This window comes from Lycorma delicatula, chromosome 9, assembly GCF_047948215.1.
Source record: "Lycorma delicatula isolate Av1 chromosome 9, ASM4794821v1, whole genome shotgun sequence".
Taxonomy (NCBI): Eukaryota; Metazoa; Arthropoda; class Insecta; order Hemiptera; family Fulgoridae; genus Lycorma; species Lycorma delicatula.
The window spans coordinates 121,989,775-122,016,896 of NC_134463.1; the positions used below are offsets into that span (position 1 = coordinate 121,989,775).

Sequence of the window (27,122 nt, forward strand, 5' to 3'; positions counted from 1 at the left end):
TTACAATTAGTAATACTAGATGAAATGTTTCTTACAACTAAATATTAGTACATAAAATAACTTTTTCTATACTATCATCCACATTTTATCTTAGTTATATTTGTAATATTTGTAAAATATTTTAGTGTAACTGCTCATTTTAAAAAAATCTTATACTAAGCTTTTAATATTTTCTTAACTTACACCTTAAGTATAAATATAGTCTATGTAACGTACATTTCCTATTATAATGTAATTCTTAAATATATTCTAATGTATAATTTGCTCTTTTCTCCTAAAGTGTACATTACAATATGTTGTAGTAGATAATAAGCAACCCTCCATGACCCAATGATACGTATGACATGTAAATGAGGTGACTTAGGCTGACAATTCCCGAGACCTGTGGTTAATTGAATTTCAACCGTAAAGTATTCTGGCATATACTGTCTAGTACTCAATTTCATATAAAAGTAGCTAACTTTTACTAGGCTTTGAATCTCATAACCTTTGACTTTGAGAATCAGCTAGTAAACAACTGATTTGTGGTGAGTTAATCAGATCTGTGTGCTATCCAATATGAGTTTTTATACGGTAATTTAAAAAAGAAGTTTACACAAATTATATACTTGTAAGTACACAGTATTCAAAATAATTTGTTTACAAATTCTCTTAACAGATTTTTAATCACGTGTAAAATATTCTAATGTGCATATACTTTGGATCTAAACTTCTTTCATTCTACCAAATCGTTTAAATGGAGAAAATTATCATATTTTTTTGGAAACTCTCCAATTAAAAGGAAATATGTGGTTTCACCACGATGGAGCCCGAGCACATTTCAGTCAGTCGGTAGTATATTTCAATACATACACACATAAAAACATGACGTAAGTCATTCATAATGAACGCCCATTAAAAACTACTGAAGATCGTGACGGGAAACACAAGTAAACCAAACAACGCGAACGAAGATACGATTGGGATGTTTATATATATATATATATATATATATATATATATGTGTGTGTGTGTGTGTTTTTTTTCTGTGTGCTTGTGTTATGTTACCATTTGTTCCTGATGCGTTGATACTGTTATATGTTTTATAAGTCCGATTCTTTGAGAGAATAAACACGTATAAAATTCACTGGAGCGAATATTTGTCAGATAAATGTATTTCTCTTATTTCATAACAGATTTCATATATATATACACACACACAAACACACACTCATACTCACAGTGAAAAAAAATAAAATCCTTGTTCCATGAAATTAAAAGGAAATTTCAAACAATAATGGTCTTTAAACATTAAATAACCAATTTTTTTTATTTGAGCTGAACATAAACCACAAGATAAAATTAATCTTGTTTTAATGAATGAGTATAAAAATTGTAATAAAATTACAAATTAATACCATTAAATGATTAATAAAAAATAAAAAAATAAATTTATGATTAATGTAAAAATATTATTAATTTTTAACTACATAGAATCTGATGTTGACAACACATGATTTTTAGTACGCCTATTAAATTACTCACACTTTTTAAAAAAAATGTAAATACGTAAAATTTTATCTCATTAATAATTTTAGATATTTTTTCTCTTTTTTTGCTATTGAATAATTATTCATCGAAATTTTTTTTTATAATGAAAGGTAATAATTATTAATAAATCAGTATATTTAAATTAAAAAAAAAGTTAAAAAAATGTAGATGAAAAAGGAGATTTGAACCTCTGTGCTCCCCTTTCAAATATTTCATTAATTAAAATTTTATTTGGCTATAACTGGACCAAATGAAAATAAATAAATACCATTTATGATAAATCGTTGAAATCCTTTCAATGTGGGCTTATTACTGCAGTTAGAAACAAGATTTTGGGCTTTTTTGGACACTTTTGGTTCAGTGGATTGCAACCAAAAGGGGAGGTGCACAACGAGATGTTACAACAATCCTAATTTTTTAACGTCCTACGGCTAATCGTTTTTGACTTATGCCAAATACATAAGTACATACGTACGTACAGACGTCACGCCGAAAGTAATCAAATTGGATTCAGGGATGGTCAAAATGGATATTTCAGTTGAAATCTGAATATCGAAATTTTTCGCGATCACAATACTTTCTGTGTATTAAGAAACTATTTTTTTATGCATTTTGAATTATTTATTTATTATTAACTAAATGGATCACTTTTTAGGTTTTTTTATTTTTTAAGATAAACTCTCTGTAATGATCATTTTATAAGTTTTTTCGGAAATTTTTATTAAATGACTTTTTATTATAATTTTTTTAATGTAAAAATACACAGAATATATATATAAACCGATCGAAAATATTTTTCATTCTATTTTCCTGGCATAGATCTAAAGGTATACTGCAAGAAGGAAAAGTATGGTTATCAGTCAAAAATCTTGCATTACTGATAAAGACATTACATATATAGTTTTATCAAGATTGAATATTACATTTTATTAAATAATAGAAAGCTTCATCAACCAGTATATTAGTTCAATCTAGTTTTGAAGGTATTTTTATTTATTGTAATACATCATTTGTGCTAGATTTAAAAAAAATCAGATGATTAAAGCGAAATGTGTCATGATAAATAAATGTAATAAAACAAATTTCTTATAGTAACAAATGCTTTAATAAAAAAATTAGTCAAAGAAAATAATACGATAATTTATAAAATTCTTTATTTTATACGCTGACAGAGGACTTTTGCTAAGAGGAATATTAGAGGTAATTCTTTTTTTTTATTTAATTTTTTGGGATGACGTATTAAGTAAAGACGAACTGTCACTGTGACTGCGTTGATGGTGAGAGGGATAGAGGGGGAATGTGAACAAAACACAGGTGGCTTTCTTCGCTCTGATTGGCTACCGTCGGACAGTAATGATCACGCGATACAATTCAAATACAACTGTAAACTTGTGTATATGGTGTATATGTGTGCGTACGTATGTGTATAGCTGTGCGAGTACAATTTTAATATAGACGTTTTCTTATAAAGACATTTCTTTTATAGACGTTCGATATAATTAAATTAAATCAAGATTTGTCGATTATTTTATATTTACTACATTTTATTTAAAATAATAATTAATATTGTAAGGAATAAATATAGCCAAATCAAATTTAATTCTAATCTCTGATTTATTTTTTTGAATATTGTATAACACTATATGAAATTATTTCATAAGTACAAAAATTATATTTCTCACTGTGAGAGGAGAGTAATCCAGTCTACATTTGTTAAACGTTCAAGTTTATCGTCACATCGAATTTATAAATTTTATTAAAACTTTTAGTGAAGAAATTATTTTATCATAAATGATGTTTTTAAAAGATAATTTTGCTTTTTACTTTGCTTACCCCACGAGTACACTACTTTTAGGTTGTGCAATAATAATTCTATTTCCTTGGTTAATCATTTATCGGCCGATTAACCTAAAATTTATAACCAAGCGTGTAACTTTTGTATTATAACCTTAATGTTAATGAGTATTAACTAATATTATATTTAATTTGAATCACAATTTTGTAACGAGAAAATCTCTCTGATAATTCGAGTACTTAAAACAAGCAATAATTTATGCAAATTTTACTAACTGTATTTACAACATAAAAATTAAAATAAACAAAAAAGTTATCAAGTATGATTTTTAAGTTTTTAACACTAATACATAAACGATAAATATCAAATCAGTTCATTAATAGTACAACCTTATTATCAAATAGAGAATTTAACACGATTTTAATTTATATAATTTTATTTTTTTTTAAATAATAGTAAAATAATAATATTATTCGTTATTAAATTTAAAAAAAAATTAATAATAAAAATTTTATTAAAAATTATTTTTTGTATTCATCTTGCTTACTTGTTTAACTTGAAAGATTTATTCTACGTAAATGGACGCAACGCAGCGATCTATATGATGCCGATTTTTGCAGGTAAAGGGCCAAGGGTGAAGAAAAAGGCACGTAAATTGGCAACATAGCACCTGTTGCAGTCACAATGTTAGAGCTGCGTTTATATACACCACTCCGTATTAATAGTGTCTATGTCCCTCGCTTTTACTCTCCATCACCTCTCTCTCTCTCTCTCTCTTCCTCTCCCTCGCCTTCACTGATCCCCCTATCACCCCTCTCTCAATTCCTCTCCATCAACCACGCTCTCTCTACCGCCCACTCTCTCGCACTCACCCCGCACTGTCATCACTCACACCCTATCGCACTCTCCCCCTCAATCGCTCTCTCTCTCTCTCTCTGTATGCGGTAGGCTACTTAAACATGTTTGTATTTTTTCAATTTTCTCACTCAAGGTGCAGTTTTACAAAAACTTTGTAATAAAAAAATTGACCGTTAAGGTTTTCGACTCTTTTTAAATTTATTAATGCGTTTCCGTTCGTGAAAAAGCATTAAAATTTCTCGTTGTAATTATAACAAAAAAACGGTTACGTAAATTAAGTTTACGTAAAATTTAACCTCTGATCCAAAGATTTTTCCCGACGAGAAGAAAAGTTACAACGTCGTTTGTAGTAATAAAAAATTACGCGTATAGAATTTTATTTCTAAAATACGAGTACATCGTTAAATTATGTTACTTCATTTTTTTTAAATTTCAGTGCTCCTTTGATCGGTCAAAGAAACATAGTTTTTTTGTAATTTCTTTATTTCGCGTCGTTTATAATTGTACGTAAAGAATTACATGAACTGTAACCGGTAAGGAATGCCAAACGATGCCGAGATTCGAACACAGGATCGGTATATCAATCGCTTAATTTATCAACCGATCGATCTAAGGAGGGTCGTTAAATTTTTCTTAAAAATAGTTTTCCTCTAAAAGAACGATCGACTATACATTTTCAACAATTTTGTGATTTTTTTTTTAATTTAGCTTAAAAAATATAAAAATTTGGTCATGAACTGTTTGTTGTATATATGTCGTACTGTTTACGAATAATTTCTGCTTTAAATATTATGTACGCATAATTATTAAGATATATGATAATTATCCGGTGTCGAACTCAGAACCTCACATAAATTATCAAATATCGGTCGCCTTCTACAAACTCACTACCGATGTTTTTTTCCTTTCTTACGATTAATTATTGTTAAATATATATGTTAAATAAAAAATACGCCGATAGATTTCTAAAAATATTTTTACAAATTTATTAAAATGATTATTTGTAGCTTTCTTTCCTGTCAAAAATTATTTTTTCCAAATTTTCGTGTTATTCCCGAGTATACATTCATTTATGAATATTTAACGACATTAACTGAGATCGGTGAGGAAACGGTAAGCTAATTTGGGTGTCTTTTTTGCTAGCACGATTCATTCTCGTTACCCGACTTAAAACTTTATATATCTAGAACCTAATATATCACTCACGAAATAATTTTTGCTTATATCAGTTTAGTTAAATATATAATGGCCAAATAACCTAAAATTACAACCGAACATATAACTTGTTTATCTTTATTATTTTTTCAAATAAGTAATATCTTTAACATTTTTAATCTAATAAGTAATTTGTAATACAAACAAAGAATAAAACAACTGCAAATTATTGTTTCAAAAATTGTAATAATATTTAAAAAATAAATAAAACTCACCTTAATCAGTAATAAAGAATATCTCAATAAAAAGATGAAATTTGGATGACGTTACAAGTTAGGTTAAGCAACAATGTTAACTGCAGGCATTAAATGTACTACGATTCAGTCGCCTATCTACCGATAATTCCCGCCAATAACTAACTACAAGACAAAACATCTCTGTGAATTTCTTTAGTTACATAACACATATTGCTCTCATCGTCTCCCCACTCCGGAATGACGTCATCGATAGACTATTTTAAACAACTATAAATTATAATAAAAAATTATTCAATCTAAAATTTGGTTCGCAAACTGTTTCATTCACCATCAAATTTTTTAACGTTAGATCATCCATCATTACACGTCGCCTAATATTAAATTGTTTTTAAAATTTACTATCAATCTTGCCGAACTTATAATTAGATAAAATATTAAAGAGAATAAATTTTCACTTAAAACTATAAATGGACATATTACTACAACAGCCAACCATACACAAAGGGGTTATAACGAGATTTTTACTTATTATTTAATTACATATAATAATTATTTTATATACGAAATCAAGCTCAAGATATAGTACATGTAAATACGGACCCGCACATAAAATTTTGTTATTAAGTGTTACTATATTTTTTAAATATCAAATCAGGAATTAAAAAAAAAAAAAATATTAAGTTTGTAGCGCGTACATACACCCGTAGATATATTTATTAATTCACTTTATTATACATGTAAATCCTAATTTTATTTTATTTAGATATTTAAAAATATATTTCGTCGTTTTAATTAATACTTGGCTCTCAATGAATAAAACAATTTAATCCAAAAATTTTTGACTTTATTTAATTGTTTTATAAGATAACACTCAATCCTGCTATTGCGTAAGAAATTTACAGTCGGTGGAGTGAGGAATGTTTACAAAACAACGAACACCGGCTAGACAGCAAAGAACAGTTTTTTTCTTCATCTCACGCATTATTAAAACAAATATTCTTTATCTATTTTAAATAAATATATATATATATATGGTATATGGTTGATAACAGATAATATTCTCTGAAGAGTTACATTGATCAACTACTGCGAGGTGGAAGGTAGCATGTATGTTTATTTAAATAGAGACATTCCCATCTAGCCACCGTTTTGATCCGCATTGTATTCGTTATCCTTGTGCTTGTGCAAATAATACTGCTAAATAACAATTTATAAAAATTATCAGCACATTGTAATTTCTTCAGAGCATCAGTTTTATCAGCATAGGACTTGAAACTTTGAGTGATGTCAAGTATATGGGTTTCAGAATAGTCAGTAGTTGTTATAGCCGGTGCACCCGTCCTTCATAGCGTAAAAAAGTATTTTCTATGGTTCTTAGCGTTACTCTAAAAACACCATAAGGAGATGACCGTACTTCATTTATCAATTTTCATTTTATTTTTAGTCAAGTAACTGAAGACAAATGCAACGAGTCGCGTCATACATACAATAACACTGGCAATGGCTATGTTAGTTGAGCTGCCGTACCATACACCATCATATCTTTAAAGCTACTTTTTTTGATAACAGAAAGAGACAAACAGACCTTTTTTTTATAGAAAATTTAATTTCAAATATAACAAGCGGTTTCCAAATTTGACTTTGACCAATTGTTTGGTCATATTAAAGTTGAATATTGGCAAGGAACATAATAATCCTATTGTTACTGCAAGCCATTAACAATGTCAGCCATCTTGAAACTTTGAAACATTTCATAATAGCAATAGGTTCTTTTTAAATTTCCAGATTCACAGACGCCACTAGATTTATGTATATATATATATCTCTCAGATTTAGGTTTTTTGTTAAATTTTTCCATTGTTGGTTTTAATACAGCAAACAACTTTAAAAAAGAAAATCTGGTAAAGATATAACTTTTTCCATGGTTTTATCATGATTGGTGAGATTACCTGTAAGTTTTTAATGAAAGGTTTATTCGGTAGTGCGCAGGAAAACATACGCATTTAATAACGTCTTGCGGAACCTATTAGCGAGCCCGACACTGCTAAGGCGCCCGTAAATGGGGTTCCTCCGCAGTTGGAATTCTACAGGTATATACAACCTTCGCTGTGGTGAAAGAAGTGAAGGTGTCATTTGTACGACTGAACATATTTTCGTTTTCAAAAGGTTAGTACATTGTTACGCGACAACATTATGTAAAGAACTTAATGTAAAATGGCTGTTTCCTAATTCTCCTAGCGAATTCGCTAGCTGTAAATCAATAAAAAACTGTTTTCAGACATATGTTTGTAGAACTTTTCTTCTTATGTTCAAGCTCTAGAATCTGTTCCCAAATTATTTCTCATTCCCCCTGAATCATTTTGTGTGTATATATCTGTAAATCTAATAACATAAATTAAGATAAAATTATTTTTTAAAACCATCATTTATGATAAGATATTTACTTAACTAAAAGTTTGAATAAAGTTTATAAATTCGATCCGACAATGAACTCACTCATTGGAATTACAATACATCTTGTCTTTTCATTATTCTCTTTCATCTTAAAATTATTATGGAATTTTATTTTGTTTTAAGTAAAAAAAAGAAGTTTAAAAATTAAGAAGAAAATTTGGCTCATAGTAATGTTGAAAACAGGTTTCATTCATGAAGACTTTTAAAATTTAAAGAACTTTGGCTTCTTTCGGTCGCATCCGGCTCCTGATGATTCAGCGGCTCCATACAGTTTACGCAGCTCCTTTCCGATGCACTCAGCTCCTGTCAGCATCGCTCGGTTCTTTACAGTTTACACAGCTCCTTTCAGATACACTCGGCTCCTGACGATTCAGCAGTTCCGTACACAGTATATAAGCAATCTCCTCACTTCATTCAGTCCTATTCCAGTCTTCTAAGAGACTATTACAAGTCTCTAAGGAATCATCTAGTCTTATCTCACTGAGTACATTTATTAATCGGCGACATTACATTTTTATTGTTAATTATAATATTCGATTTTTTAAATTAAAATAAAACAATGTTTAGTAAAAAAGAAAAATTATAAAAGCACGCACGCGAATGTACTTTTATATATATGTGCAATAATCACGTTTACGTGCGTGGTTATAATTAATCGAATATTAGGTAAAATTAAATAATTGAAAGCCTCCATATCATTACTCGTTTATGTACCGTTAGCCATGTTCTTTAGCTAACAGATACAAGTGAATTTAAAAAATTGCTTTCATTTATTCATTAGTCTAGTCTTTTTTTAATAAAAAAAAGTAAAAAAAATTAAAAAGAAATTAGAACAAACATTTTGGCTAAATTTTTGTCGAAAAAAAATTAATAATAAATCTGACCATGTAACATAAAAACCGACCGTTTTGATCTACAGAACATATCAATGTAAATTTCAAGAAAAGTGAGAAAATATTTGTAAAGTATTTCATATGAATAACAAAGGCAATTTATCTTTCTAAAATAGATAGCTAATTTATTAATTACCAAATGTAGACACAGGCAAACGGTTTTGTTAAACAGAAATCTAAATTTTTAAAACGAAAAACAGAACTTCAATAATTAACTTCCACCATAATTAATTTAGTCTACAAAAGATTCAACAAAACCCCTCAATAGTGTAACGGTACTTACTTGAAAGCAAATTATTTTAGTTACATATTTTTATAAAATAATCTGTACTTAATTTTAATTAAAATAACAAGAATAAAAATATATTTGGCTAACCTAAAAATAATCATTTTTGCCAAAATAAAATGTTTAGTTCATTAAACTCCCAAATTCCTCCAATATGTTAACCAATATAATCACATTATTTAATTGTGTATTAATTTCTTATTACAAAATATTATAATTTGAAAGAACTTACCTCATTTACACGAAGAATTATTTTCTATACGGTTGTCAGATTCACGTAAAATATATTTATATATACTGAATTCTCTAAATACAAATAATCAAATAAACAAAATTTGATAACGGTTTTAAAAACACAATTACAAATCGTGAAGAAATAAACTTTATTTACTGTATGACAACGTTAATCTTTAATAACACTTTTAATATATTAATCACTTTTAATAGATTAATATCAGAAAGAAAATGTTAGATAATATTATTATGTAAAATTTTTTGATTTTTTTACATCGCTGAATATAATGGAAACAGCTAATAATATTATAATCAATTATAATTTTTCATCAACGTAACACACATTTTGATCTACGTAGTTGTTTTGATGAATTTCGAGCGAACCAGGGGGAGAACGTGAGAGTCAAATGCATTCATATTCTCTCTGCTCTCTCCCCCCTCTCGATGCGTTCCCGTAAGCTGCGAGGTAACATTTTTGAAAAAAGAATGCAACATAGTAAAATTTCTTATGCGAATGTGTTTACTTTCAATAACAAAGGAAGGTTTAATATTAAACTGTCTGTGTCGGTCGGTCGATCGTTATTATGAGAAATGAAACTACAGTGTAGGACATTTTAGATGGTGTGGTTACTTTCATAATTATTTAGCTGTGGCAGTTGAGAAATTAGTTGTTTGTGCGACGGTATTTGCAGTGGTGGGGAGCGACAAAGATATTACATATGTGCAGTATGGAATCCAGCGGCCATCACGGGTTGATTACACAGTTCATTGACTGCGGTAAGTAATTTTATATTATTTTAATATAGCATAAAATAAGTATCATTATTTTTGTAACTATAGTTTACCTATTGTACCCATACTTATCACGTAATAAATTTTATAATACAATTTGCACTCTTATTTATACAAAATATGAATATATTTAAAATGTTGAATATATGGTAAGTCAGAGTGTACAATGGTAAACATTGGAGTCAATGTTTGAAGCAAATTTGAGACCAATGTTGGACACATTGTCATTGTATGGCAGTGCCTTGATCATGACATGGATTCTAAATTCCAGAGCTATATACAATCACATTTTGTATATAATGGGAGGGGGGGAGTGTTATAAAAGTATACTCATGTATCTTCCCTTATAAAAAAGGACACCATCCTTCTGTTGAAGCCTGGACATCTGTAAATGAATAATAAATAAAATTTAAAAATAAATCCAAAATCTCTTCCATTATCAACATGAGTTAGAACAATGGGTACTTACGTATTAATGCCACTGTAGCTACAGCTTTATTTAAAAACAAAGTAGTCAAGCGGATTTCAGTGGAAAATGGGCCAATATAGAGTTTAACATAGATTCAAAACACTCTCTTTATTAATTTTAATAAATGGTTATTTATATTTATTTTTATAAATATAATTTAACCAAACTTAACCTACGCTCGCTAACCTTGACTAATTAACAGGAGTGTTTTGATTATTTAAATAATAAATAATTGCAATAATTACTAATTTATTAAATAAATACTCAGAAAATTACAGTGTTAATTAGTCAAGGTTAGCGAGCGTAGGTTAACCCACCGGGTTGGTCTAGTGGTTAATGCGTCTTCCCAAATCAGCTGATTTGGAAGTCAAGAGCATTCAAGTCTTAGTAAAGCCAGTTATTTTTACATGGATTTGAATACTAGATCGTGGATACCGGTGTTCTTTGGTGGTTGGGTTTCAATTAACTACACATCTCAGGAATGGTCGAACTGAGAATGTACAAGACTACACTCCATTTACAGTCATACATATCATCCTCTGAAGAATTATCTTAACGGTAGTTACCAGAGGCTAAACAGGAAAAAAAGAGAGAGAGCTTGCGTAGGTTAAGTTTGGTTAAATTGTATTTATAAAATTATTTATTTTAATATAAATAACCATTTATTATAATTAATAAAGAGACTACTTTGTTTTTAAATAAAGCTGTAGCTGCGGTAGCATTAATACGTAAGTACCAAACAATGTTATTAGTTGTAAAACTATGATAAGGAGATTACTTTTGTTGAGTGAAAAATGTAATTATTACATTTTCCCTTATTCATATCTAGATCAATCACCAATTAAATATACAATCTGCATAATCTCAAAGCATAACGTCATTCAATTCAAAAATGTCTACAACATTCACGAACATTAAATAACTTGAATTCTTGATAACGAGATGACAAGTGTTTGCAGTTAATAAAAACAGTAGAGTACTAATTTATTGGGACACATTGTTTTCAATCAGGTAACTATGACAGAATTTCCTGGTGTAGAATTTATACACAAAGATTTAGATTTATCTTCAATTAATGATATGGTGGCGTGGCTGTACTAGCTGGAATCCTTTTCTAAACTGATTTATTTTGTCTGTGTCATATTAACAAAATTATGAGGTGGTTGTGTACATATCTAATGAGCAAAGTCGAGATCCTAAATTTTCTTGAAGGAATCCCACCATTGTTTTTATCTTCAGTCGCCTATCTCAGCAATTCATCAATTACCATCAAAAATATTTAAAATGAAAGTACTTGGTGCAATTTGACACCTTTATTTACTCTAAACCTTAGTCTGCTTTCCTGGGTGAATAACTTTACATTCACCCAGGATGAATGTCTTATATTCTGTACATCTCTAGCAAGGTTTATTATTTTCTTGGCAAGTTATATCTTTCATGGTTTTCCAGATATTAACATTTTCTTAAATATTTAACCAAGATTTTCCTTCCATCTTTACATTCATTAAGCCTGTGTCATATCTCCCATCAGCCAGTTCTGCCTTTCTCATCTTTTCTATAATACTTCTTAACACTTAACACTTCTTTTATCTTAAGTGTGTACCTTTTCTGATGAACTGTGTGCCACTTTTTCACTAATCTACAATCAGTATTATCTTTTTTAAATTTATTATCTTAACTGCCATGAATTTCTGTGGCATAGTGGTAGTGTCTGCCTTTTGTCTGGAGTTTCCAGACACAAGTCTTGGATCATGCATGACAGTTTTCACATGCTACAAAATTCATTACTGTTCATCATAGTAATCATCTTGTATTATTAGGCCTGGACCTGGTGGCTGTTTTTTACTGATCGAATAAAAAATGATTGTTATATCACGCTGTTTTTTTTCTAAACAAACAAAATATTTTATTGAAAACAGGATTCAGTTACAATAATCATAGTCTACAGACTTACAACTTAATTTTGTAAAGTAACAGAAAAAAATGCTGAACTGATATTGTGATTTTTTTTGTTTATTAAAAACACATCTGTTGTGAAATGACTCATTCCAGGTAACAGAATACATTTGTCTTGTGAACTGCTTGATTTCATGGCCAGATTTGTTTATAATATATTTAAAATTATCCTGTTTTAAAGATTAATGATTCACTGACTGACTTTTTATATTGGGGTCCTTTTTACATAGACAGCAAGGATAAGATCTAGAAAAAAGAAAGCTTTTAAAAGTGCTACCAAAGAGAGATGAGCCTGTGTATATCCCCAAAATTTGCTAAATAGCTCAAAATGGTTAAATATATTATTTTTCCCTGTCACCAGACTTTGAAGGGCATTGATTTTTTTTTATTGGAAATAAATATTTTTATATCTATTTAAATTTTTAATTTTTTGATCACTCTGTATGAATGATCTAAATCTAAAATAGACAACATTTTCAAAAAATTGTTGGTTTATCGTTACACTTTTATCTGCAAATGTGAATGAATATTGTCTTTTTTGGTCAAAACTTAAAAAATTTGCTTCGCTGGTGAATGAACAAAATCGTACAGTATGAAATATAGATAGTATAATTAGTGTAATCTACTTATTACTCAGTTTAGTTAATTCAAACTTCTTTTCTCCTCTACCACAATCAAAGTGTTTACCTGCTGATTTAAAGTTAGTGCTGATTTGCTAGTCTTCAAGAGAAAGGCATATTTTCAACTAACGAAATCAGATTTTTTTAAACATCAGTTCATAGATTTCTGCCTTCCAATAGTAATGCCTATTAGTATTCTAATACTAATATTGTATTAGTATGCTACTGGTGTTGTAATGCCAATAATAATCAGTATTACTACTGGAAGGCAGAAGAAATCTGCTGATAATTTGTTTCTGAAACTTACAACTAACTCCGAAGTTCCGTAAGTTTTACATTTATTTACAATTTGTTTAATTACTGTTTGAATAAATTAATGTTATTTTTGTTATTCTGTAATTAACCTGTTTACTGGTATCAATTTACAGTATCCCATAGAACTTGCAAATTATACATATGTAGTGTATTATACTGCAATCAAGTTTTTTATGTGCTGTATACATTTTATATGGAAATTTAAATAGAGCTGAGATAAAAAATGGTTTGTGAACAATGACTGATGGTGGTCAACTGAACCAGCAATCTTCCAATTACTAAATTAAATGTTTACCTTTACACTGATATTCCATTCTGCTTTTTGTTTTGTTTGTGAAATTCTACCATACATAAATAAGTATGCCAGTCACATTTATACAGTTTCTCTTTGTGCAGATCACTCTCAAGATAGTCACTAATTGAACACCAAATTAAACTGGGCCATTGTCTGATTTCAAATCCTGTCAGAATTTATTCTACCTTTAATCATATATGTACCACGATTTTTCATGATTACAGCTTTAGTAACAGCCTTTTATATTTTAGCCTGCTTTTTAGCATTTACTTATCCTAAAAGTAGATTTTGTAACTGAAATCTATATTTTAGCAACTTAATAAAGATATGTTCAGTACATCCTCCGTTTATTACATATTTTATTTCCTGTCACTACCTAAATATATCGTTTTTGATGGTAATTTACATGGTATAAATAATTTGTAGTAATTACTAAGGACTGGTTTTATTTCTAGCATATATGTGTCCGTGCGCCTTGTACATGTACTGTATTTATTATCACAGAATAACTTTGAAAAGTATGAACAAAATAATTTTGTAATGAACAACTATCAGTAATTCAGGAGAGTTAATTTCAGACTCAATTTTGTCAGTAGTAAAATGTTATGATGCAGAATAATTTTTTTTGTATCGTTACAAAACAAGTTTTGTTTATAACACAAGTCTTTGGTGATAAATTCAGAAATGAGTGGCTTAAAATTAATTTACAATTTTTATATTACACAGGTTTTTTTAAAATTTATTTCCACATTTGAGTAAATAAAATGAATTTAAAAAATTTTCTTTTAAATTATCAAATGAAAGTTGTTCATATGTTCCTGAATAGTGTAGATTAAATGATGTTCATACTTAAAATTAGGATGTGGTATTATTATAGGTGAAAATGCAAAAATTGTTAAATTAGAAAAAAAAATAAAAAATTTGTTTAATTTATTATTTAAATTGTTACATTTTGTTAGATTAATATCTGAAATCAAACAACTTTTCTTTTTTTTTAAGATTGTTTTGATTTCTGTTTAAGATTCCTTTTAACCTCCACATGGGTTTCGTTGTTTTTATGTATTTGAATGTTCTGATTTAAGGGGGGGATTGTTTTTTCTTATTTTTTTGTAATACTTTAAAGTATGCAATTTTAGGTGATAACTAAAAAAAAATTATTTTGCTTCAATTTTTTTCTTTAAATTTACTTTGTATGGTAAAAAAGTATTGTTACACTTATTTTTGAAAAAAAGTATTTATTTCCGTTTGAAATTTTCTATATAGGTAAATTTCCGTTCTTTCTTCTGTGCATCTTTGCATGTATTTTTGCTTGATCAAGAATATTAACAAATGATGTTTTTTTTATATTAGGTTGATATTGTGTTTTATTGTTACGATTTTGTTGTTTTTAAAAATATCTAGACAATGAAATATTTTTAAATAAAGAAGAAAGGTGATAGGCCAAAAATGATGTACAAGTGAAAGTGTTGATATTGCAAGTGAATGTGGGGATGTAAATCTTGAATCCAGTTTAGATAATTCTTGTTCATCTTCCAAATTCAGTGGATCTAAAATCAAACTATCACCCCATTTTTCAGTTTAAAAGAAGGTAATACTATTTTAGATATAAAATACAAATGCAAATAAGCCAATTATAAGACCGTTGTCTTATGAACATCTTAGTGACTGCATGGGAAAACGCAAAACCCTAACGAGTGTTTAAATTCTGTTGTGTGGTGGAAGGTGCCAGAATCAATATTTGTTGGACGAAATACAGTATAATTAGGTGTTGACTTTCACTGATGTAAACGCGGGAATGGTGAAGGTCTGTTTTCCCCACAATATATTTTTTTTAGTAATTGCGGTACTTGTGTTGTAACGGCGCCACTATGGTTGAACCTAACCTATAATGATTCCACCATCGTTGTACGTTATTTATGTGCTTATTACTATAATACACAATTTATGTGTACTTCAGTAAAGTACAGAGATAATATGTTTTTTGGCACGTTTTCGTCCCTTCGGAAGAATACCCATTTTCTGCAAAAATCTAACTGCTTCCTCTTCCCAACGCGGGAGGGGTATTCCAAATTAATTCAACAAATTTTAGTGCATCAGTATCTTTGATTTTGATGATATTTGGTGTTTGATAACTACCCACCTAGCAGTGGCAAAGAATATTTTTTAATATTTAAAAAAAAAATTTCTTGAGTAATGGGCTATTTTCTAACTTCAACCAGTAAAAACACCTATTTTGTCTTTCCATAAGCTGTAGCATTCTTATTTTACATCTTACAGAGGTCAAAAAGGGCTTTTTGGAAAGAGTAAATATGGAACTTCAACTTGTTAGCCCAAAATTAATTTTGTTACATAACTAAATCTTGTAATGTTTACTGAAGTTATGTTTACGAATTGTTGCTTTTTCAAATTTTGAGCCCAGAATAAATAATGATGGGCATAGGGAAATAGGACTGTTTTTTATCATTTAACTCTTTGGTACTAGTAGTAGATAAAAAAAATGGACTGCTACCTTACTTTAAAAAAAGTGGCCGCCAAATTGTAAGATTTATAAAATGTCTCATTTTTGGGGCTCAAAAACCACATGTGGGATAGGTGGCAAAAACTGAAATGTTTACTTACAGTAGGTACTTTTTATGTACTTTACAACTAAACCATTAGAATGAATAAATTGATAATTAATTGTCAATTACAGAATGATAAATAATAATTACAAAATGATAAACATCTCAAATACACTAACTAGTTCAATTCACTTGTACATTATTTTACTCCTGCTAATGGAAGTTATGAATAAATCTTGTACTTTTTGATAACAAACTTAACTAACATAACTTAGTGCTCCTGCCATTTTTTTTTTATTGATTAGAACTGATGAAGTCTTCATTCATGTTTGGTGAAATGTGTCCTCTTCCAGTAAGTCAATAGAAAAAGCTCTGAAGGTGTGAGAATCTTTAAAATATTTTACAGTTGAACCCATGTTTGATTATCCCTCAATGATTTCTTTATTGAAGTATCAGGATTCTGAGGATGGAGAAAGTATATTTGATATTGCTCTTCATTTTCATGTATTTTGACTTCAATGACTTCACCTAACCACCACTTGCCATCGTATACACAGCGACATAATTTTTACATTTTGGCTTTGGTAAACCTATAAAGCAATCAGAAACACTATGTCCTTGTGTACTGATACTAATGTAAATGTTTTTGATTCAGAGGCTGCCCGGACTTTCAGAATACATTTCTGACTTGTTGGAACATAACTGTGAAAGGCTCTTGTTTCTGGGACTGTTGTGATAACCTGATAACGAGAACTGAGGTATTCTTCAGTCTCTGATACATCTTTATTAGAGCAGAAAATAAATTTACATTTTTAATATTATCTTTGCAATAATTGTACATTTCAGAAGGTGTAACAATTTGATTGTTGACAGTCTTTTGAAGGCGTGCTTTAGTCACAGTCCTTTTTACAGTTCCTCCAATACCATCACATGATCCTTTTCCATGGTATGAGTCAAAAAATGTCATCCAGCTGTGATATCAAAATCCTATCAATTGTAGCACAAATTTATTAATTTTTTTTGTTTTTATACTAGGTTGAGGAGCCATCAGAAAAAAAATTGTTTAACTTGTGGTAACAGTGTTTTACTTTATTTATATCTTGCTTTTGGAAGCAGAAGATCAATGTAGTATTGCGCTTCTAGTACTTGCTAATCATACAGTAGCTTTGGCTTTGTAATTTTCCTTCTTTTTTTAAATATATGAGAAATGGATGTACTGTGGCCTAAGGTTTGATGCTAATTACAATAAGAGTACATTACCCTCCAACAAGTTTTCATTTTTAACCTGTTTTGAACTTTTAACCTTTTTGTATGTGAAACTATACAAAGGTTAGGACTATTGAATGTTGAATGTTAGGAATAAGAATATTGAATGTCATGCAGAATATTGAAGGTTATTATTCCCAAGCCTGTTCGGTCAGTCGGCCAAATGTTATGTTGAATACCATGTCCAGTCAGTACGAAATGATTTTTAACCTTGTGTTAGTATTGGTTCCAGTCATGAGGGGATTATAAATTTGAATGACATACTGCATAAAATTTTTTGTGAGTAGTGAATTTGATTACCAACACTTAAAAAGGCTTCTTCAGAATTTTAGAAACTATTCTTTGGGTTGAATGAAGTATTTTGAGTGGTATTATTGTTTGAAGACTGGCAGGTTATCAGTTAAAGACAGTGATCACTCAGGGTAGCAAACTACCAGTAAAATAGTGGAAAATATGGACAAGATTTTGGAACTCATCTATGAATACCTATTAATTTTGTAAGATCAATTTCCAATTAAATCAAAACAGAAATAAAACTAAATTTTTTTTTATATTCAAAATTTTAAATCGTATATACAAAATATGAAATCATTAATAAAAAAATCAAATTAAAAGTAAAAATTAATAACAAAAATAAAATAAAATAAATAGAAATCCATGTAGACTAGTTAGCCAAAGTTATATAACTGTACACAGCTGAAATATTATGAATTACCAATATCTATAGAAGTGCTGCTATCTACAACAGCTTTTCTATGATTATGTAATCCTCATATTCTATATGTAAGTTGATTAAATTAAATTATTTTTTTTATTTATAAATGTAAAATCTTTTTTAAAATCAAAAACCTTATTTATATTAATATTGTATTTTTTAATTTCCAGTATTTCTAAAATTTGTATGTATATCCGACATTGAATGTGTATTATTAATGATGATCAGAAATGTTAGAGAAACCCAATTTTCTACTTTTATAATATCTAGTGTTCATCAAATCTAGTTTTAAAGGATCTAGTGTTTACCTATATAAATATGATCATAATCATTGCATTTTATTTTATAAATACCACACAAATTATGTAAATCATATGAAGCAATATGTGTATTATTTTTTAGATGTTTTATTAAATGGTTATTTGTCTGGTATGCAGGTTTAACCAGATTTTTATCGTAAACCCTTGTTATGTTTTCAACAATATTATCATTTTTTTTTTTTGTCTTCAGTCATTTGACTGGTTTGATGCAGCTCTCCAAGATTCCCTTTCTAGTGCTAGTCGTTTCATTTCAGTATACCCTCTACATCCTACATCCCTAACAATTTGTTTTACATATTCCAAATGTGGCCTGCCTACACAATTTTTTCCTTTCTACCTGTCCTTCCAATATTAAAGCGACTATTCCAGGATGCCTTAGTATGTGGCCTATAAGTCTGTCTCTTCTTTTAACTATATTTTTCCAAATGCTTCTTTCTTCATCTATTTGCCGCAACACCTCTTCATTTGTCACTTTACCCACCCGTCTGATTTTTAACATTCTCCTATAGCACCGCATTTCAAAAGCTTCTAATCTTTTCTTCTCAGATACTCCGATCGTCCAAGTTTCACTTCCATATAAAGCGACGCTCCAAACATATACTTTCAAAAATCTTTTCCTGACATTTAAATTAATTTTTGATGTAAACAAATTATATTTCTTACTAAAGGCTCGTTTCGCTTGTGCTATTCGGCATTTTATATCGCTCCTGCTTTGTCCATCTTTAGTAATTCTACTTCCCAAATAGTTATTTATTTTATAAATATAATAACCAAACTTAAGCTACGCTCACTTCGCTCGCTAACCTTGACTAATTAACACCGTAATTTTTTGAGTATTTATTTAATAAATTCAGTAATTATTGCAATTTGATTATTTAAATAATAAATAATTGTAATTACTGAATGTATTAAATAAATACTCAAACAATTACGGTGTTAATTAGGTTAAGTTTGGTTATATTTTATTTATAAAATAAATATTTATTAATTTATGTTAAACTTTATATCGGCCCATTTTCCACCGAAATCCGATTGACTACTTTGTTTTTAAATAAAGCTGTAGCTGCAGTGGCGTTAATACGTAAGTACCGGTGGTTTTGTTGGTTGTGAGTTTCCTATGTACTGAAGTTATGAATTGATTATTTTTATTCATATTATCTATTTCGATACAGTCATCTACGTGATTTATTCTCTATCAATTTCAAAAGTAAAATTCAATTCATTATGGTAAGAATTTAACTTGTTCAAAATTATTAAATGTTCATTTTATATAATGGTCTTTAGACCACAAAAATATCATCAACTTACCTAGTTCAAAGTGAAATATCATGAACATAAGTAATGCTATAAACAATTTTACTTTTTGTAAAACAAATCTCAGATTTGATGGCTGATAATGGAGAGCCCATTAGTAAGGTATTTTCTTGAGTATAAAATTTATCATCAAACTTAAAATAATTCTGTTGGCAAATATTTCTAATAACGATAATATTATCAATAAAAGGGTTTTCATGATTTTGTATTAATTTATTTTTTATTATGTTGATTGTTTCATTTATGTGTATGCTAGGAGTACATGTTACTTATGTCATAACTAACGATCCTGGTGTTATCCCCAATTTTTAAATCTTTTAATTTATTTACAAGTTTGTATTCATTCTTTATGTTATATTTATAATCCAAATTCATTTTGATTCTAAGTATTTTATTTATTATTTGAGAGATGATGTAAGAAGGGGCAGTTGTGAAATTAATTAAAGGTCGCATAGGTATATCAGGTTATGTATTTTTGGTATTACAGGTAATACTTTATATCTTTCATCAGAATTTTCATCCTTTACAGCTTCACACTGATCTTTACTGACGACCATGTATTTACTCTTTTTGCTGTTTAGACTTAAGCCATATTTCTCACATGTCATGAAAACTTGATATAAGAATATTTACAAATATGCTGCTCATAGTATTTATTTGTTCCTTTTTTTTAATTTTATCATTTTTTTAACAGTTCCATAAATGATTATTTTGTATTATCTCAATCATGCATCTTTTTCATCTCTCTTACTTATTTTTCATTTAGGTGAGGTTCCTTTTATAACTCAACTTTTGTTACTTTCTATTCTTGTATCCAAGAGACTGAATAAAATTTTCTGTGTACTTTTACTCTTATTTCTGAATTTCTTCAAAATTCATTTTTTTTAAATTTTAAAATAAGTAAAGAATATCTTTAATCAGTAAGATTTTGAAAGTTGTCTGTTGTCTTAAAAATATACATAAAAATGTAATATTCCATTTAACCAACCATAAATGTATAATATTTTATAAAAAATATTATTATTGAATGTTTTAAAAAAATAAAATTTTTAAATGTAATATTTTTGAGATAATTTTCAATATCCTTTTTGTAATCTGTGAAAATTATTTACAGGTGCTAAGCAGATGTCCTGAAACTTTTATATCTCATAATACTGACGGCACATATTTTCCAAAAATACTTTCTTATTCGGTTTAGTCTCATTTCATTATTCTAGATAAAATCCCTTCTGTACTGTGAAAAGACAGGATTCTGTATATTTCATTCTAAAAATTAAATGTGAATGCTAGTTTACATGTGCTGTAGCCAACCATTTCTCCACTTATTTTAAATGGTGTACAAAATTGATTGTTTTACAACAAAACATACTGTATTAATCTGTTATATCATTTTTGTTTTGTTTTATCAGGCTATCTGTTTCAGCTCTCTATTCTGGCTCTGTTGAACTGTTAAGCACCAGATTTATCAGAGGTAACATACAGAGTTGCTTTCTTTGAAGAAAAGGTTTAACCGATAATGAGGGAAAACTATGAAAGTCCTATTAGAAAATAAATAATAAGCATAAGGTAAGAAGCATTATCAAATTCGGTACTCTTGTTGGTAAACGGTTTTTATACTTTTCATATTAAGATTCATATTATTTTTCTGTACTGTTAAATTTTATTTTAAATTCTAATAACATAAAACGCATCTAGTACAGAATATTGAGGTAAGACATACCTTAATCTTATCATGAAAGTAACTTTTTAGGATTCTCTATCCTCAGTCAGTTGAATTCATTTAATTAAACTGCATATTAAATAAAGATATTAAAAATTAGAAGTACTAAAATAAACCATATAATAACAAAGAAATGTTAAGTAACAAAATAAACATAAAACATATAGCGATTGAAAATGAATATGTTACTACTCTAATTAATAATATTATATTATTATAACTACCTTATAAACAATACATAACAAGACACAAAAAAGTGAAATCATATACATAAAGTGTTTATATATTAATTATATCATTGAAAACATTACTAAAACTTACAGTAAAGAAGTATTTAAACCAGCACGCAAACCTAATAACCATATAATTAGATATTTAAAAAACCCAAAATAATAATAATAAAATCAACAACTTGTGTGGAATTAATAAAATTAAATGTAAATGATTGTGATATTCATAAAGGAAAAACAAAAGATCCTTTAAAACTAATAAATTAGTTTTTTCTAATATGGCAAACCATCTGATAACAATAAACATAATATTTCCGATGTAAATACAAATTTTGAAATATTAGAAATTAATAAAAATGACATAAAATTAATTATATTAGAAAAATATTACTTATATAAATAATAAACAAAATTTCAATTTGATAAACTATCTGACAGTATTTAAAGAATACGGTCTTATAAAAACAATGAAGCAGCACTCATGTAATACATTAATATGCAATTTTCATTATAACATTATAGTAATGTAACAGACATTTCACCATTGGTGGGTCATTATTTATTTAGTGTGCGGTTATAGATTTTATGTATTTTATTTATGGACGGATTTTGTATTTGCGTTCTGGTCCTTTAAACCGATGAGAAATAATTGACTGGGGCTGATCGTGGGAGACTAGGTGTATATGAGCTTCGTACTCCCTGCATAATTACCTTTCATTCTGTCCTCTGGAGTCCTTTCGGTGCTAGCGCCTTTCAGCCTAACAGGAATTTGCCTTCTGGAGACCCTAGTGTTTGGAGGAAGCAATGAGTGCCCCCCTTTATTACCAGTTTGTATATAAAGTCCTAAAACTAAATACAAGTAAGATCTCATTTACAGAAATACTTTGGTCTGATTCTGCAGTTTATTAATGGTTAAACAGTTTTAGAAAATATAAAATACACAATCTTTTCGGTGTATCTCTTTGTCGGATCGAAACAAAATTTAACCCTGTGTACAAGTAAAATATATTGGGGGAATAGTATATGTTAAAACTTATTTTTTTTAAATATAAGACTAACAGTTACAACTTGTCATGAGTTTACAACATATGAGTAATGTTTAGCATAATTTTTTAACCCCGATAGTTATTTACAACCCCTGACGTAGGAGTTGAAATGGTAAAAATGTGATTTGCTTGAGAATTCATAACGTCATTGGTATTGAACCTATAACAGCAAAAATAGTGTCATTAAAAGGCCTAACTTAGTTTTATGAATTCTAAGAATAGATTAAAATTATACAGTTTACAGGGAACTATTTAATTTTTTTTTGTTTATAATGAAGAGTCAAGTTCATTGTTATAATTAATTTTTAAAAAAATACCTTATACCAAAAACGTTATTTGGTTCTATCATATCGTAGATGAATAAATTTTCAACATTTGGAAAAAATTATTATGTTTGTACATAGTATAGAACAACAGATATAATTGATCTAGTTCATGAAAGCATGGAAAAAATAAATATGTGGAAAACAACAAAATAAAATTAACTGAACAGTATTTAAACACTAAAGTTCTTTCTGGATCAGAACTGCCCTACTCCATTTGTTACATCTTCCTGCTCTCGTTATGATGTTTCACATCAAAACTTTTTTTTTTTTAATGTGTTCCACTTTATGTTTCAGAGGTATATATACTTACACCAGAAAACATAAAATGTGTTTACATAAAACCATAATTATGTATAACAGCCGTACATAACAAATGCGTATGAATAAATAAAAAATAAGATGCTAACAGTATTACTATTTTCCAGTGATTCCTGTACTTCTGTGCTGTGAGTCTAACTTCTGCTCAGCACCATTACTGGTAATGGCTGTCCAGGGACAGCAGCAGGTCGGTTGAGGGTCAGCCATTGTAGGGATCCTAAGTAATATCCTGATTGCAGTAGCTTAGCTTTCTATCTTGTCAACAGGGCATCTGGGGATTTTGATCCAGGTTAGGAGGTTGGATGGCTGTGTAATTTGCCAGCCCACACTGCTTTAATGGTACTGGCCCCAAGAATTACGGAATTAAAAATTAATTAATTAATTAATTTTATTTAATTAAAAATTGTAGGCAGTTATGATTTTTTAATATAATACACATATTACTATTTTTATTCACTTAATTTATTGTATAATATTTAGAAAATTGTTTTTAATTCTCATTTTGCAAGGTTTACATTAATACAAAACATGAGAATTTTTATAAACTAATTTCAATAAATATTAGTTGCGCATACAAGTTGGAAATTGAAGATGATAGGCCTACTGTATCATTAGTTCAAAGTTACATTTTTAGGAATGTTCTTTATATTTCTTATTTACTGGTGCTACAGCGAAAAGATAATGTAGTTAAATTTTCATAATCGGTTATCTGGTGAGTGTCTAGATAACTTACTGTTTCCTTCCAGCCTATCAAAGCAAATACATTGAAAGTGATACAATATAGTACATTTATTTAAAATTCTTTTTTTATATATTAGATATTACAATAGCCCGATGCAATACCCAAACATCTGGGCTACAGCCAAAATTTTTTAAGTCTATGGCCAAAAATACAACAGAAATCACCTATTACTTTAAAAAAAAAATCCAAAAAAAACATATTTTTAGTATTTTATTTGTGTTTTACATAATTTATCTGTATTGAAAATAATTTACCCTCCCACCACTCATAGGCGATTATATAAAAGCCAAATGGCACAGCAACTGATTATGCAGGGCTCTGGGGACCATCACCACAGATTCCCTGACTACCTCCTGCCAGGCAGAGCCGACTTCATCGAAGACCTGCTTACAGACCTGACAGCCCTTTTCAGGGCTACCCCACCAAACATACACTAACGGTCCTTTTTAGGGCCACCACTCCAAAAATCTGAAGAGTTCTTTTCAGGGCGACCATGACATTCTAAGGTGCCATGTGCCTTCAAAATCATTCGGCGATAATTTGAAAGGTATTCTGGATGAATATAGCAAGATTCTTAAATTTAAACCACAACCAGTCCTACTTAAGTGTTAATTGACATAACTAGCTTTACAGTAACTCTGTACTAAATGTAGGAAATTTATTAGAAACCATAATATCAGTGTTATTTAAGTAAAGCTCTGAAAACATTTATAAATGATATATACTGGCTTCAAAAAGATTGGTTTGTCATTGTCATCAGGGTTTACCATAGTAATGTTAACCATTAACATAATGTTAACCATAAGGTAAGGTAACCTTACCTTATGTGAAGTTGTAAAAGAATGTTGAAGTAAATAAAGGTGGGTGATGACCTATTATAAACAATGCATTTTGTTAAGTATGAGGACAAAGTAAATTATAATCTTAAGAAAGTTATGATCAGCACAAAAAAGAATGGAATATTTCATCATCAATGGAACAGGGATTTGTTGATTAAGGAGGATGGATCTTAGGTTAACATATTGGATGCAGAACCGGTTAATTATGACCTTTACATGTATTTATATTTCTATAAATGACAGATATCGTTAGAAGAGGCAAAACTTTACAAGATAATCGTTTCTGTAACACATCAGTGGAAACGTGAACACTGGATAATGGGAACTTGTTAAAAAATACCGCTATAATGTGTTAATCGATGTCAGAATTACACAATTTTTAACACAGGAAAGAGTAAAGAAGAATTAAAATATTGAATTTAAAATGTCAAGAGTGCTACTCGTTAGCTACAAATACACTTAACCAAAATACATCAAAATACATATAACAAAATGAAAACATATACTTAAAGGAGTTGTAGGAATCAGTATGATAGGTAGAGGGTAAAGGAAATGGATGTTTGACATATTTATAACTTAATTAATAAGTTTGAAATTGATATGGAGAAAATGAAATCCAAAAACATTCACATCGTAGAATGTGCCGGTATATTAAAGTAGGAGAAAAGGTGTTAAACTAGAGACCATACAGATGATGTCCAAGACTTCTGAAATGAGAGAGAAAATTATTTAGTAGGAGTGAAGAAACGGATCTTTGGTCGCAAAAGATGCTGCATTATATACGTTATAAAAATGTTTCTGAAAAATAATAAAACAGATAATTAAATGAGATTATTGAACTGTTGCTAGACAACAAAATTTTAGATTTTATTGTATTCATTCATAATTTAGACATTGACACAGTCATATGTATATTTAAAAATTTTATAATTTACTACACAAATTTCATTAACAAATACAAATTTCGTGGATAATCACGGATAAAATTACTTCCAGACAAAGTAAGAATAAATTTATTAAAGTATCTAAATTTAAAATTGTAGCATTATATATACTAGCTTAGATTATTTCCAAGGGTATATATTATACATTGTAATCATGTTTAAACAGTGTATTAAATTAGTATATATTTCTATAATATTATATTATTTGAATTATAAAAATAATTATTATCTATGATCTAGTCATAATAATTTGTATAATATTATATTATTGAGAAAATATGTAAATCTGTTCGTGCAGTATTTTATTCCTAAATTGATAATTATGAAAAATCAATTTTGTATATAATCTTATCAATGATTTGATAGAGTTGTGGATACAACTATATATTAAATTGAAATTAGGTGATATGAGAGATGTAATACACAGTCGCTCATAAATCGCAAATAAATCAAATGGCATAATAGTACATTTTATTTTGCTTCAAAAAATTAGATTTTTTTTCCATGAAGTCACAATTTACAGAAACAAATTTCATCTGACCGGTGAACCAGTTTTTTCATTCTGTCAATGAAGGATTCTGGTAGGCTTTCCTTGATCCACAACCTCATTGCATTCTTCAGTTCATCACCTGAGATGAAATGAATAACCTTAATTACCCTCCTCTTTAATTACAATGAGCGAAACGTGATAAGTAGGAGGTCTAAATCTAAGGTCTGTATGTGTTGTTCAAAGCTGGCTTCCAAGTCTTATACTAAGCATTATGTATAAATTCTGATAAAATATAATTAATTTCAATGTGTACTTAGTATTTAACAAAGGATAGGCAGCATTTCATTGTTCTAAATGGCTACTGGCATTTTCTATGGTTGTG

At 28.7% G+C, this 27,122-nt stretch overlaps 2 protein-coding genes across 15 annotated transcripts in view; one reads left to right on the forward strand and one right to left on the reverse strand.

The window, feature by feature from the left end:
• The window catches only part of LOC142330136 (anaphase-promoting complex subunit 1-like), a 61,587-nt gene extending 55,840 nt beyond the window's left edge, over positions 1–5,747 (reverse strand). Inside the window, exon 1 of the mRNA XM_075375231.1 lies at positions 5,614–5,747. The gene's annotated coding sequence lies outside the window, so the exon portion shown is untranslated. The remainder of the gene's footprint in view (positions 1–5,613) is intronic.
• LOC142330139 (uncharacterized) overlaps positions 1–27,122 on the forward strand; it is a 39,254-nt gene that overhangs the window by 418 nt on the left and 11,714 nt on the right. For 2 of the 14 annotated variants that reach the window (XM_075375236.1, XM_075375237.1), the window contains exons 1-2: positions 9,762–10,239; positions 21,495–21,651. The exons of 1 other annotated variant lie outside the window; for it this stretch is intronic. The gene's annotated coding sequence lies outside the window, so the exon portion shown is untranslated. Of the gene's footprint in view, positions 1–9,724; positions 10,240–11,148; positions 11,452–15,334; positions 15,498–15,519; positions 15,714–17,125; positions 17,229–18,339; positions 18,520–21,494; positions 21,652–27,122 lie in introns of those variants that run through there. 11 more of the 14 variants (XR_012757691.1, XR_012757689.1, XR_012757690.1 and 8 more) reach the window with 11 other exon arrangements.